A 27459-nucleotide genomic window follows, 5' to 3' on the forward strand; every position below is an offset into this window, starting at 1 on the left:
AGGTGGCATAAAGTCAAGTCAAACTTGACTTTCTATCTTCCTCTCAAGTCAAGTCAAACTTGACCAAATCTCTTTCATGGTTGATCTAATCTAACCATTTGATTCAAGCCAACTTAATATAATGAATCTAATTCATTAAATTAAGTTGATTTAATGAGTCATAATCTAAATTAGACTCATTGAATACATGAATCCACTTGAGTCCAACTCAAGTTAGCCCAATTAGGATTACTCTTAATCCAATTTGATTCATCAAATGAATCTAATCCTCTTGGTTCATCATATGAACCTAATCTCCATCTAATTGTCCTTAGTGTGTGACCCTATAGGTTCTTGTAACGTTGGCAATGCCCTAAACTCATTTAGGAGCATAAGTAATGAGCGGTATCTAGCAACACATCATTACTACCCAAGTTACAAGAATGTTGAGATCCAACATCACCTTGTGACTACTAATTGTGACTCCTCACAATATATGACAAGTGTCCTTCTATCCTAGACATCTAGATTGGTCAATGTGAGGCATAGACCGTGTCATCCTCTGACTAATCTAAATCTTGAACTCCAAGTAGACTCACTAAATCAAATGAGCTCAATATCCTATATTGACTCATTTGGGCATGGCTATGCACTTCGTGGTCTCACTCTATCAAGAATACGGATGTCTCTCCCGTCATATAGGAGGGATAGATCTCATCTACATCACTCACATCCCTCTGCATAATTTGTTACATATCCAGTAATCGCCTTTATAGTCCACCCAGTTACGGGTGACGTTTGACGAAACCAAAGTACATAACTCATTATGTAGGGATCTATGGTGACTTCAGGTCTAAGGACTAGTAGTCATACTAATAGCCACATGAGAAAGTATATGACACTCATATAACGATCCATGATACTTTCTCATGGCGGGTCATTCAGTATACATTATCTAATGTATACTCATGTGTCAACTTGATATCTCTATATCCATGACTTGTGAGATCAAGTCATCGAGTTGACCTACATGCTAGTCTTATTGCATTAACATTATCCCTGAATATTAATACTCGACTAGGAATGATTAAGAGTAGTGTTCCCTATATCATCTCACTATCGGTTCAACTAACCGATTGATATAGGTGATAACCGTCTACTCAAGGACATTATTATACTTAGTTTATTTGGCACCAATACAAGTAAGTATAATAACCAAAAAACCAAATGCCTTTATTTATATAGAATATGATACAATAAGTCCAAAATACAATCATCAAATGATTGGCTCTAGGGCTCTAGCTAACACGTTCTATATATCTACAATATCACATTATCAATTCAGCCAATTGATATGTTGTAGACTAGAACCTACTACCCTATGACATTATTATATTTATTCATTCGGCACTGAACTAAAATAAATATAATAACCATAACCTTTGCCCTTTAATGAAATAACGAAATATGATACAAAATATTCTAAGTCAATCAACTCTTGATTGCCTCTTAGGGCTTACACTAACATTCTCCTTATGTCACTAGTGTCAATAACTAAAATATCTAATATCCATTGACCTAGCATGACCATTATACTTCCTCGGTGCAAAAGCCTTAGTCAAAGGATCTATAATGTTAGCATTGTTCAGTTCTCTACATATCCTCACATCTCATATATCGATGATCCCTCGAATGAGATGGAATCATTGTAGTATCCAATACCCAGGACCACTATTTAAGTAAAATACATACCCTAACTGTGATCTAGAATCATCCTTGTCCATTTGGAAGCTTGCACCACTGTAACCCTTTACAACAACCGTTATAACCCTTTACAGCTCTTTATCGCCTCCAGAGATCAACAAATAATCTTGAGTTCTTCTTAAGTACTTAAGAATATTCTTGACTGTTGTCCAGTGACCTTCAACTGGATTTGACTGGTATCTGCTCATCATGCTTAACGCATACTAGACATCTAAGCGAGTACAAAGCATGACATACATGATAGACCCTATAGCAGATGCATAAGGAATCTGATCAATGCAGTCCCTTGCTTCCTTAGAAGAGGGGCATTGAGTCTTCGAAAGACTCACACCATGTGACATTGGCAGGAATCCCTTCTTGGAATTCTGCATGGCAAAACATTTAAGAACCTTATCAATATATATACTCTGACTTAGACCTAGCAATTTTTTAGATCTAGATCTTGATGTCTAAAATGTAGGCTGCTTCACCTAAGTCCTTCATTGAGAAACAATTCTCAAGTTAAGTCTTCACTAACTGAAGAGTAGAGATATCATTTCTAATGAGAAGTATGTCATCTACATACAATATGAGAAAGATGACTGTGTTCTCACTAACCTTCTTGTAGACACAAGGTTTATCTTCATTCTTTATGAAACCAAATGTTTTGATTGCATCATCAAATCGAAGATTCCAGCTTCTAGACGCTTTCTTTAATCCATAAATGGATCTTTGCAACTTACAAACCTTTCCAGTATGCTTTGGATCTAATAAATCCTCAAGTTGTGTCATGTACACATCCTCGAGTAGATTTCTGTTAAGAAATACAGTTTTGACATTCATCTGCCAGATCTCATAATTATAGTAAGCAACAATAGCAAGCATGATCCGAATGGACTTTAGCATCTCAACTGGTGAAAAGGTTTCATCATAGTTTATACTATGAATCTGCTTGAATCCTTTAGTCACCAATCTACCTTTATAGGTATGCACATGCCCATCCATGTTTGTCTTCACCTTGAAGACCCACTTACACCTAATGGGTTTGATCCCTTCAGGTGGATCAACCAAAGTCTATACTTGGTTAGTGTACATGGATTCCATTTCGAGTCTCATGGCCTTTAGCCATTTCTCAGAATCTGGGCCCTGTGTAGCTTCCTGATAAGATGTTGGCTCATTGAGACCAACTAGCACTACATCACCATTGTCAAACAAGAGAAAAGAATATCTCTCAGGTTGACGACGAGTCCTATCAGATCTGCGTAGAGCTTATGCTACTTGAATAGGTTGTTGCTCCACAACTTCTTGCGGTGTAACAACATCATGATCCACAACATCTTGTGGTTCCTGTTCAGTTTCCATCAAGGTGTCAGTGCTAGTTTGTGCATCTTGAATTTCTTTAAGATCGACTTTACTCCCACTAGTTTTTCTAGAAACAAATTCCCTTTCTAGAAAGACACCAGTTCTGGCAACAAACACCTTACTTTATGTGGGATTATAAAAGTAATATCCGTTTGTTTCCTTGGGATATCCTACAAAATAGTACTTATTTGATTTGAGTCTTAGTTTATCTAAGACTTATCATCGAATGTAAGTCTCACAACCCTAAATCTTCATGAAAGACATCTTGGGACTCTTCTCGGTCCATATCATATATGGTATCTTTAAGACAGGCTTACATGGAATGTGGCTAAGTGTGAAAGCAGCTGTTTCTAGAGCATGCCCCCAGAAGGAGGTAGGAAGATCTGCATGACTCATCATCGATCGTGTCATATCTAATAAAGTACTATTTCTCCTTTCTGATACATCATTCCATTGTGGTGTTCCAGGTGGAGTGAGTTGAGATATGATCTCACACTCAAGGAGATGGTCATGAAACTCTTGGCTAAGGTATACCCCACCTCGATCTGATCAAAGCATATTAATACTCTTACCAAGTTGGTTTTGTACTTCATTATTGAATTCTTTGAACTTTTTCAAAGGATTCTGACTTGTGTCTCATTTGATACACATAGTCGTACCTACTAAAATCATCAGTAAAAGTAATGAAGTAATGACAGCCTCCTCTAGCTACTATTCTGAAAGAGTCACATACATCTGTATGTATGAGTCCTAACAAGTCATTTGCTCTTTCGCTATATCCACTAAATGGAGTCTTTGTCATCTTGCCTTGAAGACAAGATTCACATGCCTCATATGATTCAAAATCAAATGAGTCCAAAAGTCCATCCTTATGGAGTTGGAATATACGACTCTCATTTATGTGACCCAAGTGACAATACCAGAGATATGTTTGGTATTTATGTTATAGATTGGGTTATCAAAGTCTAGAACATAGAGTACATTCATAGGATGTGCACTACAGTAGAACATTTCATTGAAATAAATAGAACAATATTTGTCCTTTATTACAAATGAAAAACTTTTCTTGTCTAAACAAGAAACAGAGATAATGTTCTTAGTCAAGGTAGGCACATAACAACACTCTTCAAGTTTTAAAACAAGCATAGTGGGCAAAGATAAGGAATATGTTCCTACAGCTATAGCAGCAACCCTTGCACCATTGCTTACTTGTAGGTTCACTTCGCCCTTTGTCAATGTTCTACTATTTCTCTACCACTACACATTAGTACAAATGTGAGATGCACACTCGGTATCTAATACCCGTGAAGAAGAAATAGACAGATTGACTCTACAACATATATACTTGAGATAGAAGTCTCACTTCTCTTCCTTTTTAGTTCCTCTAGGTGTAACTTACAGTTCCTCTTCCAGTGTTCGGTCTCACCACAATGGAAGCAGGTTCCTTCCTTAGCAACCCCACCTTTGGGTTGCAATGAGTCTTGCCCTTTCCTTTGGCTTGGGTTTTACCATTACCTTTGGGCTTCCATTGCCTTTGCCCCTTTTGCATTGAAACAGAGCCTTAGATCTTAAATCTCTCATGCCTTGCTTGTCCTTGATATAGTTGTGTAAGATGTTCAACCATATCATAAGCATCCATGGTCTCATGTTGCTTCTGAAGCTCAGAGTTCATGGTGGCGAACATAAGGCATGATGCATCTAATGCATCATCTTGATAGAATGCGATCAACATCTCTATCAGCTTTAGTTGCAGTAGTGGGGGGGGGTGCTTCAAGAATGGATTGCTTTAAGACGTACAGTGTTCTCTCTTAATTAAGAACTATTCTCAAGTTTTTATACTAGTCTAGGAAATTAGCTCTATTGAGCTTGTCCTTAACAAGGATAGATCGCAAAAAGAGTGTATTCGACGTACTAGACTACATGATGATCTACAATAAAATGTAGAAAAGTATCATACTCAGATCATTTAATTAGGTCTTTTAATTAAATAATTCTCCCACTGAATTCTAAAGCTTGGTAGAAGCAAGTCTCTACTAGCTCTAAATCCAATCGCGATGACATTCATGTGAGATAAGATCCATATTATACCTCATCTTGAGTTAGCTTTGGCTAATCACCCAAGACTTATATAAATTAGGTATGCAATAAGTACCATTTGGACAAGATCTATATTATACCTCATCTTGAGTTAGCTTTGGCTAATCGCCTAAGACTTAGTACAACTTAGGTAGACAACATTTACCAATTACATTCTATGTAACTCTTGTATCTTTAGGTGAACAAGACTATTTGTTCGTTTGCCCATCTTATGAAATCCATATTATAATTCATCTTGAGTTAGCTTTGGCTAATCGCCCAAGACTAGTATAATTTGAATTACATCGCATGGGTTATGCCTCTAAGTTCTCAATCCAATTGAGGTAACTTAGTTAAGTCACAACCAAAGTCCGATAATCGGACATCACAATTGTCCTATCGCACTTTACCAAGATAAAACAAGTCACTTTGCTTTGGCCAACCTGACTACAAATAATTGAGGTAGTAGTGAGTACCAAACTTTGGTAGACATATAGTAAAAGGACCTAATTATGGTGAAATTACACTTAGCACACGATCATAGAACACATCAACATATATGAAAAATAAAACATGACATGGTTATGGCCTCTTAATCTACGATCCTCTCAAGCCAATGAGAAGATCGAAAAGTCAACCTAGGGCTAAGCATCTTCTCCAAGTGCCTCCTTGGTCATCGTGTGCTATTATTCTTCTTTCCTTTTCTCACCGTCGTCCAGTAGACTAATTATTCTCTAATTTATACATTACAAAACCTAAAGAAACCTTGACTTACATTCGAGGGTAGTCTAAATTTATAACAAGACTGATAAAAGATAAAGGCACGACACGTAGGTCGTATTATGAATTACAACATACACACACATCCAATTGTTGGTGCGGGAAGCATCCGACGACCAAACTCAAGTTTTGATAATGGCAAAGGGATTCAAACAAAGGGATTCAAAGTTAAGATTACTTGTTTTCTAACAGTTCGAATGGGCTTGCAGGAAAGTCCTAAGTGTATTTAGGCAAAAGTCCTAACTATGGTTAGGCAGGTGGAAAACCCTAGGGGGTGGTAACCCTAGGTCATAGGGGGTGGTAACCCTATGCGGAAAGTCTTGGTGGGTCGAGGGATTCAGGCAAAAGTCCTAGGGGTGGTAACCCTAGGTGGAAAGTCCTAGTGTCGCGAACCAGGTGGAAGATTGGACGAGTCAGGGAGTGGGCGTCCAGTAGAAAATCCGGAAGCATCGAGCACCGACCAAAAGTCCAGTCGATCTGGAGGATCGTGTTGGCATCAGGTAAATCTCCTGAGTGGTGTAGGTGAGGACGCGTTCCCCGCAGTGGGAACAGTAGGCGTCGGGTCGACCTAGGGTTTTCGGTAGGAAATTCGAAGTCAGACCCGGACAGTCCGGAGACTGTCAATATTTTATTTATGACTATTATGTGCTAACTTTGTTTTGCAAGGTATGTGTTTGGAACTAACACATTTTGTAAGAACAAAGGAGCAAGTCACACCTCGGATGAACAGTGTCCGAGGCGCCTCCATGGAGCTTGGAGGCGCCTCGGGTGTAGAGTGTGAGCTGGCTGTGAAGAAGAGCTGGAGGTGCCTTGGACCAGGGCTTGGAGGCGCCTTGGAGTGGCCATGGAGGTGCCTCAAGCAGGATAAGAGATGAACTATTCAGCACTGATCCACGCGGCTGACTCGGCGTGTTGGAGGCTTCTTGGAAGGGCTTTGAGGCGCCTCTAGCAATGTATAAAAGGGGGTATCGAGGCAGCAGCAAGATAACGAATCCAAAAAGCTTTCTTTCGACTGTTGGCTGCTCAAAAGATGACCCTGAAGTGTTGTAGCTATGCCCCGACAACCAGAAGCTGCTACTCTACTATTCCTTTATTGTCGGTATAAGATTGTTATTGTTTTACTTGTATTGCATTTCTGTAAAACTTTTCACGATTATTGTTGTTACCCAAAGGAAACGTTCAATGAGCGTGGGCCTTGGAGTAGGAGTCGCCCTAAGCTCCGAACCAAGTAAATTCTTGGGTCATGTGTTTGTGATTGTCTTCCTTTTTATTATTTCCACTGCTTAAACTCTCGATACGTTTCGAACGAAATAGCCACGAGCGCTATTCACCCCCCCCCCCTCTAGCGCTTCTTGATCCAACACCAATCACATTGGGGTTAAAGGTCATAACCATGCACTATGTCATATAACATTCACAATATTTCTATGACATAAAATTTACTATGATTTCTTCAAAAACATATGAGTCACAACATCATGGCGGTCCCGCTAGCCGGTTAGTGGGCGGGGTCAAGAGGGTAGTGCCCCTTACAGGATTTTCAGGGGCCAGCACTCCTTGCGGGGTTTTCAGGGGGCAGTGCCCCTGAAGCAAAATTATTTTGCATACTCATTTTATAAGTTGCTTCCATACCCGAGACCCTAAGCCCTAAAATCGACTTTGTTTTGTTCTCAACAAGACACCATTGGCCAAGACCTTGCTGGTCACAGTACTAACTATGTTTTGTTCCCAACAAAACACCATTGGCCAAGACCTTGCTGGTCACAGTACTAACTATGTTTCGTTCCCAACAAAACAATTTTGGCCGAGACTCATAATCTGGCCGAGATTCTCAATTATGACTGAAACTCATAATATGACCGAAACTCATAATTTGTAGATCATAGTAAACCTATCATGTAGTTTTATATCACATATAAAATTCTAATAACTTAGTATATCTCTTCACAACTTTGTTACAATACCACTATAAGGAATAAGGGCGCTAAACACGCGAAAGTACAGTGGAAAATATCTAGTTTCTCCAGAAATTCATGCGAAAGGAAATCATATACTAAGTCTTACATGAGAGGATTATACCTTTGATGCATGTCCTTTGCAATCTCGGCAACAACCTTTCTTTGGATGTAGATCTCAGCGCGATCAAGTGTCCACGCCTCTACGGTATCCACACGAACATGTTCCATTCGTCTCACGAACTCTCAATCTGAAGAAGAACCAACTTTGTGGTGCTAGCTACACAAGGTGATTCGGCCATGAGGAAGGATCGACCAAGAGGAAGAAGAGGAGGAAGGAGAAGAAGACAAAGAATGAGCTTTCTTACAATCAATGGCCAAAATTCCTCCTTTTGTACTCCCAAGGAATACCAAAAGTCCATTTGGCTCTTGATCTCACTTTTGCCTCTTGATCTCACTTTTGCCTCTTGATCTTCTTCATGAATTGACTCTTAGTCATCTTTCATGAAAAGTCTTCTGGTCAAGTCAAAATTGACCTTTCCTCTTCCTTGGTGAATTCAAGTTCACCTAATGAGTCTAACTCATTGAACCTTATCAATCCTAATTGACTCTATGGATATTAATCCAAATTAACTCTATGAATCTAATTCAAATTAGACTCAATCCAATAATTAGATCCAATTGAGTCTAACTCAATGAGTCTAATTCGGATTAAACTTCTCTTTGTTTTCCTCTTAATAGGTTGGATTATTATATTAGATTAACCATTAATCCAATAACCCAATAACCCAATAAGCCTAATCATCTCATAATTGGCTCTTAGGGCTATTACTAATAGAACGTCGCGCACAACCTTCTTGTCCACCGGTGTACTCTTCAGCAGCATCTTGTCCCTTAGATGCACTGAGCTCATTAGTTTCTTTTCTAGTGTCATCCTTCTCACTAGCTGCGTCTTCTGCTAGACTTCTTGTGTTCCTAAGCTTCCGCACGCTTAGACACAAGGATTAAACACAACAGTACCTAACTTAACTTGGTTGACAATATCAAAACTATCATGGTGTACATACATTCTATATATATCTATAACCTCTCACAATCAATTCAACTAATTGATATGTTATAGAACAGAACCTACTACTCTAGAGCATTATTATATTTATTCAAAATTATGGATATATTAATATAATAAACATAAAATGTTTCCTTTTATTAAAATATAATATAATAGTCTCATATCCATCATGCTTCCTCTATGTCAAAGCTTTGGTTAGTGAGTCTGCAACATTATCATTTGTTAGTATTCTGTATATTTTCACATCTCTTCTATCAATAATCTCTCAAATAAGATAAAATCATCGAAGTATGTGTTTTGATTGCTAATGAAATCTAGGTTTCTTAGTCTATGAAATAGCCTCGTTATTATCACCATAGAGGTCTATTAGGTTAACTATGCTAGCAACAACTCCAAGTTCTGTAATGAACTTTCTCATTCAAACAACCTCTTTTGCTACATTAGAAGTAGCAATATACTCAATCTTTGTGGTAGAATCAGCAATTGTGTCTTGCTTTGAATTCTTCCATCTCATAGCACCAACATTTAAGCAAAACATACCCTAACTGCAATCTTGAATCATCCTTGTCAGTTTGGAAGTTTGCATCACTATAACCCTTTACAACAAGCTCCTCCTTACCTCCATATATCAAAAAATAATATTGAGTTCTTCTCAAGTACTTAAGAATATTCTTGACTACTGTCATTGACTTTCACCAGAATTTAACTGATATCTACTCGTCATGCTTAATGCATACGAGGAGACATTAGGATGAGTATATATCATGGCATACATGCTAAACCTAATAGCATATGTATAAGGGATCATATCCTTTTAATCCCCTCTCCTCTTTAGTAGAGGGACATTAAACCTTGGAAAGGCTCACACCATGTGGTATTGGCAAGAATCCTCTCTTAGAATTCTACATGGCAAAATAATTAAGCACTTTGTCAAGATATGCACTCTGAATCAAGCCAAGTAATCTATTAGATCTATATCTATAAATCTTAATGCCTAAAATATAAGCAGATTCACCTAAGTCTTTCATTGAGAAACAATTCTCAAGCCAAGTCTTTATTGACTGTAAGATAAGGATATCATTTTCAATAAAAAGTATGTCATCTACACACAAAATAAGAAAGATGACTATACTCCCACTAATTCTATTATAGACACAAGGTTCATCTTCATCTTAATGAAATCAAAATCTTTGAACGCATCATTGAATTGAAGATTCTAACTTCTAGAAGTTTACTTTAATCCATAAATGGATTTATGTAATTTACATGCCTTTCTAGCATTTTTTGAATCAACAAAATGCTCAAGTTATATCATATACATATCCTTGAGTATATTCCCATTAAGTAATGTAGTTTTGACATCCATCTGACCGATATCATAATTATGATAAGCTACAATAGCAAGTAAGAATCGAATGGATTTAAGCATCGTAACTAGTGAAAAAGTTTCATTAAGTCAATACTATCAATTTGTTTGAACCCCTTAGCTAACTATCACCCTTTAAAGGTATACACATTATCATCCATGTCAGTTTTCCTCTTGAAAACTCATTTACATCCAATGGGATTTATCCTTTCAAGTGGGTCAACCAAAGTCCATACTTAGTTGACATACATGGATTCCATTTCAGATCTAATGGTGTCTCACCATTTCTCAGAATATGGAATCATTATAACTTTCTGAGAGGATATAAGCTCTTTTAGATCAATAATCATTTTACATCACCATAGTCAGACAAGAGAAGAAAATACTTCTCAGGTTGACGATGTATCTTGTCATATCTACATAGAGCTTGTTCTACTTGAATAGGTTATTATTTATAATTTCTTGTGGTGCAACAAGTTCATGACCCACAACACTTTGTAGTGCCTATTCAATTTCCATCAAAGTCTCTATGCTAATTTGTGTCTCGTAGATTTCTTCAAGATCTACTTTGCTCCCACTAATTTCTCTAAAAATAAATTCTCGTTCTAGAAAAATACCATTTCTAGCAACAAATACTTTACCTTGTGTGAGATTGTAAAAGTAATATCCCTTTATTTCTTTGGGATATCCTATAAAGTATCACTTATTAAATTTGGGTCCTAATTTTTATAAAACTTGACATCTAATGTAAGTTTCACAATCCCAAATCTTCATAAAAGATATTTTGAAACTCTTCCTAGTCCATATCTCATATGGTGTCTGATAACCATGATTTTGCTATATTGTTCTAATTCATAATGCATGTTTTTAATGGTTTGTTCATAGCTTAATCTCACATTTACATCATATTTTATAATTGCATGTGATCTTGTACTTAATTGCAAATTAGCAAATTATCGTGGTATTTGATGCTAATATTTGATTATTATTTTGTAGGCATCAAAAGGGTCATGGACCCGATCAAATTAGACCACACTTTGGCTCAAATCTAGGGATAAACGAAGCGATCAAGCTCTAGAATCATCGTAGCCATTCATTGAAGATCTGAGAGATCTGGGCCATCCATCAAGGATCTGATCCATCCGACCTAATGAGGAGTAGATCTGAGTCATTAATGAAGATCCAGTGACTTTGATCCAGATCTGAGTTCATCCAACCGTTGATTGAGCCCAGAAGCATGTGGATCGTCCGATCAGAGAGGGAGATGTTTAAAACCTGAGAAGCTACAGTGTCTTCGTTGGGCTCGGCTTCGCGACATTTCCACAGTACGTTCGTCTTCCTCTTCCTCTTCCCCGCGGCCGAGTTCCCTTTCCACAAACTAGATCCGAGCTTCTTCTTCTTCAACGACGGCGATCCTAAGCGGCCGACGTTCACTTTCCGACATTCAGAGAGCGATCGAGGGAGGTCTCCAGTTCACGATTGAGTTCTATTTCATCGCAGCAAACCCGATCGAGGGAGGTTCTAGATCGGCGTTGTTCGCTTCCACCAAAACTTTGAGGGAGGTCTCCAGGAGCTAATGGCCCTTTTCCGATTTCCATACCACAACAAATCTCGGTCGATTTGGCCGGTCGATTTGGATTGCAAATTCACAGAATTCTCCTCTGTTTCTTTTGATGGTGAGATTATCAGTGGATGTGAGCTTCGAGGGAGGTCTCCAGGAGCTGTGAGCATTCTCTGATGATAGTTGGAAGCTTGGTTATTGCTCGTTGGGTGTTTAAGGGAGGTTTTCGAAACATATCTGTTTAAGGCAGAATGAGGAAGGTTTTGCTACGGATTTGGTTTGTGGGATGTCATTTAGGGTTTGTTTTCTTTTAAATTGTTCATTATCTTGCTCAGATCTGAGGATCTGATAGTTTAGATGCAATTTACTTTTACTATGAATTTCCTATTTCATTTCTACAAGTTCATGCTTAGTTTTAATGCTTGAATTTAGTAATTCTTTGTCTTTCCAATGAATACTTTGTGCCGAGATTGAGTTGAATTGTTGAATGTTTAACTTGATGTTTCTGGATGTGTATCTCTATTTAACGATGTTGAATGAAGTTGAGAATTGTAGTCTTGATGTTGATCTTGATTGTGAAGTGGAATGTGATTATGAATTGGATGTTATCTCAGTTTCTGTAATTCTGTTTGAGCTTTGTATTTAGTTATTTCTGTGATTGTGAGTTAAAAATGAAGAAATTGATTCATTTGATTGGATGATACCAAGGAATCCGAATTTAATTGTTTTTAACTTAATGAGATGAATTTTAACCAGATTTAGATGAGAGTGAATCTTCCTAGATCTTGATTTTGATTGTTGTTGTCTACTTTTGGAAGTAGATGTATTCAAATTGAAATTAGATTATGATTGGAACCGAATCTAGAATTCACACACATACATTAGTTACCCTTGGAAAAATACGACTTGGGACTCCTTAATACACGTGTTTCATTTAGTTTATTTGAGTTCCTAATTTTTATTAATTTGATGTGCCATGTGACATGTAAAAAGGCTAACACCAAATTTTGACGTCGTTGCCGGGGAACAACTAACTAGTAGTGTGTGTTAATTTTAGATTGTTTATTTTGGATTTGATTGATTTTATTTGTTAGCATGTTGATTGATTTGATTGCTTATTCTTTTTGTATTTTCATGTTGGTTTGTTTTTGAATTATTAAGTGCTTTTACTATTCATATTTTTATGTGTATGAAACTTTATGCTCTTGAATCTTCTAATCTTGATTTTTGAGTGTTGTAGTGAAGAACAGGAGATTTCTTTAGCATGAATCCATATTTTCAGAATTTTGGAGGTAGAATGGAGAGTTATCAGTGTTTTCAACCTGAGTATCAAATTTTCCCAAATTTGGATCAACAAAATAGGTATGAGTCATTTTCAAATGGTTTTAATGCTAATTGGGTGGATAATTCATGTTTCAGGTATGAAAGTGCACAAGGACCATTTGTTGAGCCATTTCCAACCTACCAGAGTTCATATGGGTTTCAAGAAGTTTCAACAAATTTTATGCCACAACTTTATCAACAGAATGATTTTCAGATAGATGAATCAACATGGAAACTCAAGGAGATCATGCAACAAATGAGTGAACATCAAGAGCAACAATTTTCAAGGATACAGAACCTACAGTTATAGTTAGATCAAATTGCATCATCCATCAATCAGCTGCAAGCACAAAACTCCAGTGGAGAGATGGAGAGTAGCGATTCTGTCTGGCCTGACCCTACTTCCATTAATTCACATGATTTTTCTAGTAATTTTTGTGATGATTATGTGATTATGCAAATTTCTGATCCTACTGATATTGTTGTTGAAGATGTTGTTAGTGATTCAGGTTCTGAACATGTTTTTGAAGATGATCTAAGTGTAGAGGAATGCTTACTGAAAGCATTACCTCAAGAATCACCTAATGATGATGAAGAGAGTGTAGGGACTTGGGCTATGGAGCTAAGCACCCAAGAATCACTACATGAAGTTGTACATCCACCTGAACCAGCACTTCAACCAGAACTTGAGCATTCACATGATGAAGAAGAGATAACAATCACCACTCCAGGTACCATTCAAGATGACAAGGTGAGTATTTCTTGTGATTTTTCAGAAAATTTAATTGAGGTACCAATTGTTGATTTTATTAGATGTGATTCATTCATTGATAAATTTTCTACCCACACTAATATTCTTCCATTTTCTTTTTACCCCACATGCGTGTGGGAGTTGTTTTCCTTTATTGATGTTGTAGGAGAATACAAGCTTCCGGAGTGGATGCTTGAACTGAACCGCCTAAGACCTCCAGAAAGAATTTGCAATGGAAAAATGGTCAATAAAAAGAAATTGATTGCAACCAAAAGTACTCCATTCCCGGTGTGGATTTTGTTGCTTAATCTTCTTCGACCGCCGGAATTTAAGGGGAGTTGGTTCTAATTTTGCTTTATCTTGCATTTTAATTCATGCTTTGTTAATAAATTCTTTTTGATGAGACTTTCTTTAGTTTCATACTTACATTTGCACATTTACTTCCAAACTTTGCATTTTTGTTTAGTATATAGCATTTCATTTGAATAAAAGTCTTTATGGGAATTTCTTAAGTAATATTTTTAAGATGGTAAAAGCTTATTAAATTTGATCATCAATTTTAGGTCATTTGACATGATTGGATATTTTTCTCAGATGAAATTGGTTAATGTGTTGGTGGATTCCATTTTGATTAATCAAGTTTGATTGCATAAAAATACCTAGAGAGAACCACTTTAAACCTAATCAATATTATATTTTTGTATGACATGTACTCATAACAATTGAAACTCTAGAACTTGCTTAGTTTCTTTTCAAAGTCACAATATCATAAGTATGCATGGAAATGAAGGATTGTTATCATTTTTGTTTCCTCGTAAATTCCAATTCCTTACTTCATAATTTTCTTAAAACATTTTCCTCTTGCATTTTTGACCTTTGATTACCTTTGCTTAGTCTATTTCATTGAGGGGTTTGGTTGAAAATCTTGATGAGTTAGATTGTTTGATGATGGACAAAGTTTTAAGTGTGGGGGAAAATTAGTTTATGCTCAAGAATTTTAAAGAAGAGGGATGGTTTCATAAGTATTGAATTGAGATTTTTGAGAGTGATGTGGGAGTCTCAAATATGGACCTTGATTATGGTTACTTGATATAATGTGCAGTAATTGGAGTTCTTATTTGAGTTTCTATTTTTGGCTTGGTTTAGAAGCTACTTTTGGTTTGTATGTGCTGCTCTTAAGAATCCAGGGAGCTGACATTTGATATTGCTGAAAATCTGTTGTGCTATAGTGTCAATTTCTGAATCTGTGCTTACAGATTTAGCCAATGATTCAACTTCAATGTTGTAGATAATTGAATAGAGCTGTAATTCTGAATTTCTTAAGCTGGTTACTGAAATTTGAATGTTATCACTGATAAGTTTTGGAATGATAATTGAGTGCCTAGTATATTTGATGATAGCACCAAATGAAGCTGGTGGAGTTTGCTAATTTCTGTAATCAGATTGTTGATGAAGTCTGTTAAATCAAGAGTTGTTAGTTGCATAAGTGGTTGGGAGCTGAGTCTAAAAATTGTTGTTGGAGTATTAAACCTTGTTTGGTTCTCTTTACTGGTAAATGAAGGAAGCAGGAAGCTGTAGAAGTGAGAAAATATTCAGAAATGAATTGAACTCAAGTTTAAAAAAAAAGCTGCAGAATAAGGAAGCTGGGAATTGGAGAGTATCAAAATGCTGGAAATGGAGCAGTGTACTATTCAGTTTCAGTTTCTGAAAACTGAATTGTTAAAGAGATGGGCCAATTGTTGAATCATTAGAGCTGCTGATTGTTGCTTGTCCTGTTGGTGAAGTTTTGCATCAAACAGTTCAGTCCTAACCACTTAAACCTTGAACTTTTCTGCTGAAATTGTTGGAAATCTGAAACTGAATGAAAACCAAAGACGAAAAAAATAGAGACAGAACAAAAGAAACAGAATTCTGCAGAAGCAGAAGAGCAGAGCTGAAAAGTTTGTATCAGTTTTATATCAAGAATTAGAATGCAATATCCAAACGAGTGGAAGATTAGTTGGATTTAAGAGTATGCTGAAGACAAATGGAATGCTTATCTTTCATGGCATCTGCAAAATAAGGAAGGATGATTTCAGCACAGTATGATTACAGCATAGAATCTTTAAAAAAATGCCAGACCAAGTGAGCTATTAAAATCTGATTACAATGGACTATAATGGGGAATTCAATTGGTGATTATTATTTCATCAATGAAGCAATTGAAGAAAAGTATCATTTACTTTGGAAAATTGAAGAAAATGGCAGCAATTGATTCTCAAAACAGTGAGGTGAAAGGGGAAAGCAGAATTGAATTTGAAATGTGGTATCAAGTTTCCTGTGCGAGATTAAATCTGAATGGTTTCTCTAGAAGATTAGTTTTAAACTAATTAGAAGAGTACTACTAGTTATGAATGAGGAAAGGTTACTAGAAGTCTAAGGGTTTAAGCTGTAACTGGAACAAAACAGAAATAATAATGAAAAGTTGAAGGATACTGAAAAGTGCTTACTGCACAGAAGCTATATCAACTTCGAATTGCCTCTCAGATAACAAATGCATATTGCAGAGAATTCAATCAGAAGTTGATCAATAACTACAAAGAAATTAGTAACCATCTTGCATCAAAGTGCTGTAATTTCCAGAAACTTATCAAATCTGTGTAACATGTTTGCTAGGATATGATTTGTGCCAATTGTTGATGATCAGCTTTGTAGTTGTTTCATAGCTGAAGAATTTTCCAGGATATGAGACGAAACTATCTTAACTATTAAGACTTGGAACTTGAATCAGGAAGCTATATCTTTTATTGCTGCTGAAATTCCGAAAGTGTGTAACTAAGTCTATTTTCTGCAGCTAATAAAAGTTATAAATGAATATATCAATTGTAGAATGATGCATGCCTATTCTTGATACATGTTTCTGATCATTAAGGACTCGAAGTGGATCATGGATGGATGCGAATTCAATGGGACAGAAAACAAAGCAACAAGACAGAAAATATGCAGAAACAGGATTCGGAAATCAGATGTATCAAATGAAGCTTTAGAATGTCAAGTTTGAGAATTCAGAATTCAGAATCTGTATAGTTTGAACTGGAATCATTAAGTTGCAAAATATGAGTTGATTTCTTCATGCCTTCAACAGAACTACATTGATTTAAATTGCTGAAATTCGGGAGCTGGATTTTTGCAGAAGTTGCAGAATGGTAAAGAATGCAAAGAACAGAAATGAGATTCAGGTCATGTTTGCTGGAAATGAAGTATCAATTTAGACCATTGTGTGTCGAATACTATGGAAATGTTTGATTAAAGACAACCACAAGATGAGCCCACATCATTTCAGGAAAATGGAATCTCTTAAACTTGAAACTAGAAACTGAATTTCTGAACATTTCTGGCAACCTCAATTTTGATGTTTGAATTTATGAATTAAAATCAAAATTTCTGAATTCAAGTTGATTGTTATTTGATGCTCTACCTTTTCATTTTGAGGATGAATTAGGTGTTGGCTGTTGAGTTCGAGCTAGGGAATTGACATAGAAAAAGGTTTCTGTTGGAAAGGAAATCAAAATCTGAATTGAAATATAGAAAGATATAAGGAACACTTTGCAGAATGCAGAATTTGAGTCCAAACTTGGCGATCTTGCAATTTTTCTTCATAACCTGTAATTTAATGAAGTGCTGAAAAATTCTGTATCAAGTTGATGGAATTATCTTGAAACAGAGAATTGAATTCTGTTTTTGCTGAGAATAAATTCTGATTCCAGAAATAATTGTTTTTGGTTTGCTTATGTCAAGTTGAAGGAGTCTTCACAAGCTAGTTGAAGATTCAAGGATGAAAACTGACCTTGGAAATGCAGAAATGTTTTAGTTTTGTGCTAAGCTTAAATCTGTTCCTTGAATATGGTTCTTCATTTGTGTAGACAAAAAGGCAGTCTTTTAAGTCACTCTAAGGATGATTATTCTTTGCTATGTAAGAAAGAAAGTAAGGAAGTCTTCAGAAAGGGAAAATTCATTGGAAGTACAGCTAAAGAATTCTAGCTAAGGAAGAAGAAGCTTAAGAAATCTAGTTAATGTGTGCCAAATGAGGATCTCTGTTAAATTTTAAACTTTTACAATTTAAGCTGGAGCTACCTTAACTATTGAATTCTTAAACTTAAGTCCAAGGATTCCAGAATCCAGCTAGGTCCTGGTTTAAGAACTGAACTACAGATTCCAGAATCGAGCCATGCAAATTTTGAGGCTGCTGAAGAGCACTGATTTCTGAAAGAGTAATATATGTATTGTTCTTGTTGCTGCTGTGAAGAGTTCCCTTGGTGTGTTCTACTGGAAATGAAGCTCCTGCCATTTCATTGCTAATTGGCACCCTTACCTTTGAAGTCCTGATTCTAAGCTGAGTCACAGATTTTAGAATTCAGCAATTTATGTTGGAATTGATCCTTTGAATGTTGATTCCTTTGTCTAAGTTTCTGATTAATGGGATTTCAAGTGGAATTCTGTTAAGATATGTTCCTTACTCCATGCTAATACTTCAATGATGCAGAAAGTTTCTGCTATAATTCTGCATTTGTTGGAAGTTACATTACTCTTAGTTGGTGTGGAGTAACCATAAACCTAAAAGAGAATTTAAGCTGATTTCTGCAATTTGTTACTGGAATTTTTGAGCAAGAGTAATAGATTAGGAATTGCAATTTTCTTATTTGAGTGTGCTAGTTTTGTATCAATCTCCACAGCATTGGTCCCTTTTGTTTTCGGTGACAACAACATAGACAACTTGGTTTCTGATATTGATGTTGTTGTGACACCAAAGCTAAAAACAGCCTATGAAATCTGATTCAGGAATTGATGGAGTGCGGTTATGCAATGGTGGTAACCTGTCAATCCATTTTCTGGTCAGGTAGAAGAATTCAGAATTGTGTTACGCTAGGACATCAAGTATTGTTTATTTCTTTAATCATGCAAGGTATGAGCTATAAAATCTAAATGATGGTGATGTTAATGAACAAGACAAAGTAAGTAATCTTGTGCCAAGTCTTTGTGCTGCTCTTTACCAGGAAAAAAATGGCTAGAAACAGAAGAAAAAGATAACATGCAGAATGAAGAAGGATAAAGAAAGTGGCTAAAAGATTATCATGACATTGGATAGCATGTTGTGTTTTATTGTCCGAGACAGCCAATATTCTAAGTGTGGGGGAGGGAACTCTTTTCCATTAGTTGATTTGAGGCGATTTAAGATTATTTGAGCTTTCAAAGTGATGGAGTTGAAGTGGAGAAAACAAAAAAACAAAAAAAAAAACGGCGGCAAGAAAAGAGTATCAACATTGGAAAAGAGTATCAAGACTTGTGGATGATTATCAAATTAAAGGGGAGTTTAGCTTGACCTTTTGTATTGATAATGACAAATGGTATTCATCTCTTTACACATTGAATTGATCAACTCATCAAGTATATTCCTCTAATACTCTTATCTCTTCAATTTTTCATTAAATTCTTTTCTTTTGCCTAATTCATTTACTTTCATTGTTCTTTTTGATTCCATTTCAATTCTTGATAAATCCTTTTGATTCATGTATGTTATGTTTATAGTGGTGGAGAATTAGAAAATAAGCAAGCATATGGTAGTGAAATGTTGTGAAGTGACATTGAGTGAGCTCCACTAATATGCATTTTTGAGTGTGAGGGCTAGAATAGGTAAAGTCTTTGTGAGATTGCATCTTGCTTAATTTTTCAATTGGATTGAAACCATCATACCTATTGATTCTTGTTTGGACTGTATTCGTGATTGTTTATGATCTTTAAGATGGCCTTAGTTAATTACCTTTTACTATCTTCTAGGCATTGCTAGGAAATTTGTGTGGAGATGATTTTTAGTTTTCTTGACTTGAACGAGACGTCCAAGATTAAGTGTGGGGGATTTGATAACTATGATTTTACTATATTGTTTTAATTCATAATACATGTTTTTAATGGTTTGTTCATAGCTTAATCTCACATTTACATCATATTTTATAATTGCATGTGATCTTGTACTTAATTGCAAATTAGTAAATTATCGTGGTATTTTATGCTAATATTTGATTATTATTTGGTAGGCATCAAAAGAGTTATGGACCTGATCAAATCAGACTACACTTGGGCTCAAATCTAGGGCTAAACGAAGCGATCAAGCTCTAGAATTGTCATAGCCGTTCATTGAAGATCTGAGAGATCTGGGCCATCCATCAAGGATCTGATCCATCCGACCTAATGAGGAGTAGATCTGAGCTATTGATGAAGATCCAGTGACTTTGATCCAGATCTGAGTTCATCCAGCCGTTGATTGAGCCCAGAAGCATGTGGACCGTCCGATCAGAGAGGGAGATGTTTAAAACCTGAGAAGCTACAGTGTCTTCGTTGGGCTCGGCTTCGCGACATTTCCACAGTACCTTCGTCTTCCTCTTCCCTGCGGCCGAGTTCCCTTTCCACAAACTAGATCCGAGCTTCTTCTTGTTCAACGACGGCGATCCTAAGCGGCCGGCGTTCACTTTCCGACGTTCAGAGAGCGATCGAGGGAGGTCTCCAGTTCGCAATTGAGTTCTGTTTCATCGCCACAAACCCGATCGAGGGAGGTTCCAGATCGGCGTTGTTCTCTTCCATCAGAGCTTCGAGGGAGGTCTCCAGGAGCTACTGGCCCTTTTTCGATTTCCATACCACAACAAATCTGGATTGATTTGGTCGGTTGATCTGGATTGCAAATTCACAGAATTCTCCTTTGTTTCTTCTGATGGTGAGATTATCAGTGGATGTGAGCTTCGAGGGAGGTCTCCAGGAGCTGTGAGCATTCTCTGATGATAGTTGGAAGCTTGGTTATTGCTCGTTGGGTGTTTAAGGGAGGTTTCCGAAATATATCTGTTTATGGCAGAATGAGGAAGGTTTTGCTACAGATTCGGTTTGTGGGATGTCATTTAGGGTTTGTTTTCTTTTGAATTGTTCATTATCTTGCTCAGATCTGAGAATCTAATAGTTTAGATGCAATTTACTTTTACTATGAACTTCCTATTTCGTTTCTACAAGTTCATGCTTAGTTTTAATGCTTGAATTTAGTAATTCTTTGTCTTTCCAATCAATACTTTGTGTCGAGATTGAGTTGAATTGTTGAATGTTTAACTTGATGTTTCTGGATGTGTATCTCTATTTAACGATGTTGAATGAAGTTGAGAATTGTAGTCTTGATGTTGAGCTTGATTGTGAAGTGGAATGTGATTATGAATTGGATGTTATCTTAGTTTATGTAATTCTGTTTGAGCTTTGTATTTAGTTATTTCTGTGATTGTGAGTTAAAAATGAAGAAATTGATTCATTTGATTGGATGATACCAAGGAATACAAATTTAATTGTTTTTAACTTAATGAGATGAATTTTAACCAGATTTAGATGAGAGTGAATCTTCCTAGATCTTGATTTTGATTGTTGTTGTCTACTTTTGGAAGTAGATGTATTCAAATTGAAATTAGATTATGATTGAAACCGAATCTAGAATTCACACACATACATTAGTTACCCTTGGAAAAATACGACTTGGGACTCCTTACTACACGTGTTTCATTTAGTTTATTTGAGTTCCTAATTTTTATTAATTTGATGTGCCATGTGACATGTAAAAAGGCTAACACCAGTGTCTTTATAACAATCTTAGATAAAAAATAGTTAATAGTGAAAGTAGTAGTTTCTAAAGCATGCCCCCAGAAAGAAGAAGAAAGATCTACATGATTCATCACTGACCGTACCATATCTAATAAAATGTGATTCCTCCTTTCTAATACACCATTAAATTGTGGTGTTCCTAGTGGAGTGAGTTGAAATATAATCCCAAACTCAACTTGATGATCATGAAATTCTTGGTTTAAGTTTTTACCACCTTGATTTGATCAAAGTATCTTAATACCTTTTCTAAGTTAGTTTTGTACTTTATTCTTGAATTCTTTAAACTTTTCAAAGAATTCTGACTTATTTTTCATTAAATACATATAGTCATATCAAGTAAAATCATCAGTAAAAGTAATGGAATACTAGTAGCCTTCTCTAGTTATTGTATTGAAAGGGTCAAATACATCACTATGTATAAGTCCTAACAATTCATTACCTTGTTTGTTATATCCATTAAAAGGAGTTTTAGTCTTCTTGTCTAATAAACAAGAATCAGATACCTCATATGATTCAAAATCAAATGAATCCAAAAGTCTATTCTTATGGAATTTAAATACGTGTTTCTCATTTATATGACCCAAGAATAGTGTCATAGATATGTTTGGTTTAAATCATTAGATTTTAACTGTTTTGCATTTATGTTACAAACTGAGTTTTCAAGATAGAACATAAAGCTCATTCATTAATTGTTCACTACAATAGAACATATCATTTAAATAAATAGAATAACATTTGTTCTTTATTATAAATGAAAAACTTTTCTTATCCAAACAAGAAATAAAAATAATATTTTTAGTTAAAATAGACATAATAATAATTCTCAAGTTCTAAAATAAACACAGTAGGCAAAGATAAAAAAAAAATAGAATCTTATAGTTATAACAACAACTCTTACTCCATTGTCAACTTGTAGGTCCAATTCACCCTTTGTCAAAGATTTACTCTTTCTTAGATCCTACACATTAGTACAAATGTGAGAAGCATATCTGATATCTAATACCTATGATGAAGAAATAATTAGATTGACTTCTATAACATAAATACCTAAGGCGAATGTCTCATTTTCTTTTTTCTACTTCAATTCCTCTAAGTATCATTTACAGTTCCTCTTCCGACGTTCGATTTGACCATAGTTAAAGCAGGTTCCTTCTTTAGCCACCCCACCTTTCGATTTAATGCAGAAGACTTTACTTGCCTTTAGTTTGGGTCCTACCCTTACCTTTGTACTTTCATTTTCCTTTGTCCTTTTGTACCATCAATATGGTATTGGGCTTGGTCTTCTTAAGATTTAGTTCATCTTCTCTTAACATCTCAGGCAACGATTTGTCAATTTCATTTATGTTGTAATTCATGATAAATTGACTATAACATTTAGACAATGATTGCATAATTAAGTCAGTGACCAACTCTTGGCCTAATGGGAAGACTAGCCTATAAAGGTTTTCAACATAATTAATCATCTTAAGAACATGAGTTCCTACAGGGCTTCCTTCTGCCATCTTGTATTGAAATAAGGCCTTTGATATCTCAAACCTCTCATGCCTTGCCTACTTTTGATATAGTCATTTTAAATGTTCAGTCATATCATATGCATCCATGTTCTCGTGTTGCTTCTGAAGCTTAGAGTTCATGGTGGCAAGCATAAGGCATGATACATCAATGCATCATTTTGATTTTTTTTATAAGAATCCTTATCAGCACAAGAGTCATTAGAAGCAAGTGGTTTAGGAATGGACTGCTTTAGGACATATAGTTTCCTTTCTTGCTTGAGGACAATCCTTAAATTTCGGTACTAGTCCAGGAAATTAACTCTATTAAGCTTGTCCTTCTCAAGGATAAATCACAGTGATAGGCTATTTGACGTATTTGTAGATATGGTAACCTACAACAATAATAAATATAGAAATAAGTATCATAAAATAGATTCACTTAATTAGGTCTTAATTAAATGATTCTCCCATTAAATTGTAAGACTATGTAAGAGCAAGTCATAGATTTCGGCACATATAGTTTACCCACACTACTAACCCCATACTCAATACACATTACATTTTAGTGGGCCAAGAACCATATTTTGCCTTATCTAGAGTTAGCTTTGGCTAATCGTTCAAGACTTGGTTATTTGGGTAGGTAACTTCTACCAATTGCATCTAATGCAACTCTTGGATAATTAGTTGAACAACACAATTTGTTCTTTGCCCATCTAATGGTGCATATCCTAATTTTATGCCTCTAAGTTCTCAATATTATTGAGACAACTTAGTTAAGTCATATCCAATATTTGATAAGCTAGATGTCACAATTATCTTATCGTATTCTACCAATATAAATAGAGATGCTTTACTTTGGTAAACTTATCTAGTATTGATCAAGTAGTAATGAGTATCAAATTTTGGTAGGCATCTTAAAAGGACTTAATTTTAATAATTTAATAATTTAACAATTTAACATGCATCACATACATCATATTAGCATAGCATATATCAACATACATCACACAAGCAGAAAATAAATGTGACATGGTTATGGCCAATCTAATACAAACTTCTCAAGCCAATGAGAGGTTCAAAAGGTCAACCTAAGGGAATTGCATATTGTCCAAGTGCTTCCTCGGTTGACAATCCAAGGGAACTTCATCTTCTCCAATTGCTTTCTCGGTTTGCATATGTTGTTGGTGTCTTTCTCCTCAATTATAACTCTACTAGTACTATTCTAATTGGTACATTACAATTAAAGGAAACCTCGAGTTACATTCGAGGGGAGTTAAATGAGAAGAAAAATTTTATAATTAGAGATATGGAGATAAAAGGCACAATATGCAGGCCGTATTAATTTTCACAATAAACATACACACAATCCAATCATATTGGGTAAAAGGTCATAATCATGTGCCACGCCATACATCACATGTTTCAATCTTATAACATTATTTTATTATAATTTTAATTAATGATTTATGCCCGTGAAAGGTAAACGATTTTCTTAACTCATAGAATGAGTCATTACTTTATTTTCCTTTGATATTAACAATCAAATTTCACAAACTATTCATAATAGTTTGATCCATTATTGTAATCAAATCACAATATCAATTATTAATAGAACGATTAATATCTCACAATCTGTTCACAAAAAATTATCGTAGAGATATCAATAGTCATAAAATCACCATTGTTTGATTAGTCGAATGAAACCAAATTATAGCATTCATATTATCGAATTAACATGAAGCTATAATTACTCTATTCCATAGATTAATCAAAAATACCATAAAATTGAAATACTTGAAACACCCATAAATCATTCGTCTAATCATAATAAACATGTCATTTTATATCAAATTAAAACTATAGTAAAACGATGTAATTAAATTTACAAGTGGCTTTAATACCATTATTGAGTCCATGTAATAATTAAAGAATAAAATAAATGCAGTAAAAAAAGGGAACCTGCCAGAGATTCGAGTGAATTCTAATTACATTGTTGGTGCAGAATTTTTACCTCTTAATACGTAAAACCCTTTTGTGTATTTGGGGAGTTTAGTCGACCTCAGCATGATCAATATGTTCACACCTCTAATGGTATCCGCACAAGCACAGGCATCACCCATCTTATGAGCACAATTAGAGTCTCTTAAAATCACATGCACGTAATGCTAGCTACCATGCATATATATTAGTTAAGATAAAACTCTAACTTTTAGGGTTATCTTTTGACATATTCGTCGCCACTAAGTCTTATCTAATAAGACCTTTTAACATGTAGCCAAGTCTTATCTAATAAGATTTTATAAAATATGGTAAGTCTTATATGATAAGACTTCATCCAATAACGTGGTCAAATCTTATCTAATAAAACATTATCTAATAATGTGGGTTTCATTTGGTTTTAGTTTATTTTAAAAACACAAATAAATATTAGACTAACTATTAAACCAAATAAGTTTAATATCTAATTAGATTAACTTATTAAACCAATAAGATCCAATTAGATTAAAGTGATACTTTGATTGTATTCCAACACAGGTTGCATAAGGCTATAAGGTAGTAAAACAATACAGTCATGTATACCTATTAACTAAATTTTTTTAAATTTTATATAGGTAAATATGATCCATATAAGTACTCTTGCAAGTTTCTACTAAAAAAATAATGCCTACAATACCATTATGGGTTTGTGTTTCTGAATGAACACACTACAATGGTGCATGAGTAAGAAAGTCCTAGCCATCCGTGATTTACCTCCTCCGTGTTGGTCTAGGGACGGGTTGACGGGGGCGCTGGGGGTGAGCGAATCGTCTTTTGCCACATGAGTAAGAAAGTCCTAGAATGTAGAACTCACTACAATCACATTTATGACTCTCTAAATAAAATATATTTGAGGATGCTAAAGTTTGTACCTCCATGTTTGATAAGTTATGTGGAAAGACGGCATACAACCTAGTTTTCTATCTCCTTGTCTCAATCTCCTTCGTAGCAAATGGTGTCAATCCTTTTACCAAATTACACACTTCCACCCAAAAATTATAAAACCATTAGACAATCTTTCTCCTTGTATTATTTATTAGTTCTATAATTGGAAGTTCTCGAGTATCCTTGAACAATGTATTTAACCTTTTAGAATAATTCATGATTGGCATTAAGTACCTTCTATCAGGAAGTGCTCATTTTTCCTATTTCATAGGATTTATATTTTGTAATTATTCATATATATATAGTTAACTCAAACATATTGTACAATTGTGTTTACTCAGCTATAGCCTTAAAGTAATCCTAATGCAGGCCTATCATGAGTATACGTAATCATGTTATATGACAAATGATAGTAATAAAAAACTTGCTGAACGATAGAATAAATTTTACTCACCATAGATATTATTCTACGATATCTTTCAGATATAATAGTCATAGTTGATAGATCAACTATAAAAAAAATATCTTTAGGTGATTTAGGAATCACTCCCAAGCATAATAACACTAACCTCAGTAATAAAAAATAATAATAAATTTTCCATTAGCATCTACTATTGTAACCATCAATAGAACACCATAATAATTTGTCACTCAGGTGTGTTGATGTGTTGTATCAATTCTAATTACTTTACGAAGGTATACATTCACATCCTCCAAAAGACCAAAGACAAAGTTTGAATTGATTATCACCATTCGTCTTTAATGCAATATATGTATTTGGGTCTTTATACTTTAACTCACATGAAAATTTAACAAGGTCAAAATAATCTTTATCATAATCACAACCACCGTCTTTATAGATTTCTCATGTACATTTTATGTTGTTCTCGGGGTTATGGTGCCACGGTAGGATATCCAGATTGTCACCCAAGCACACGCAATTCGAATCCCTGTTATGATGTATATGTAGGAATTTTTCCTCCAAATGGGAGGGGGGCGTAATCAAAGGATGTTGGACTTTTGGACTGGCCGTCGCGTGCACTTTCCGATTTATCCTGATGATAGATAGAAAACTTCCATTGAATCGAACTAATCATCTCAGAAATAATCAACTGGGATTATTAATTTTTTTTTCCATGTACATTTTATGTCTGCCGATATGACATAGACACTTCAAATAGCAATTGGATCTCCCTTTGAATCATTCTTAATCTATAATTATCTGATGGCACAGACTTCCGTTCAACTTTAAAAGTTATAAAAGAAGAGGTTCGTGCAGCGTGGTTGTTTGTTTTTAAGGTAGCGTATTGGTGAGCCTATATATATTTTGTAATAGTAAACTCAATACTTTCTCTTGCAACTATTCTCCATGTACCATTTTCATTCTTGCAAACTGCCTAACTCTGGTCTTCCT

This window comes from Zingiber officinale, chromosome 3A (assembly GCF_018446385.1).
Source record: "Zingiber officinale cultivar Zhangliang chromosome 3A, Zo_v1.1, whole genome shotgun sequence".
NCBI classification, from domain to species: domain Eukaryota; kingdom Viridiplantae; phylum Streptophyta; class Magnoliopsida; order Zingiberales; family Zingiberaceae; genus Zingiber; species Zingiber officinale.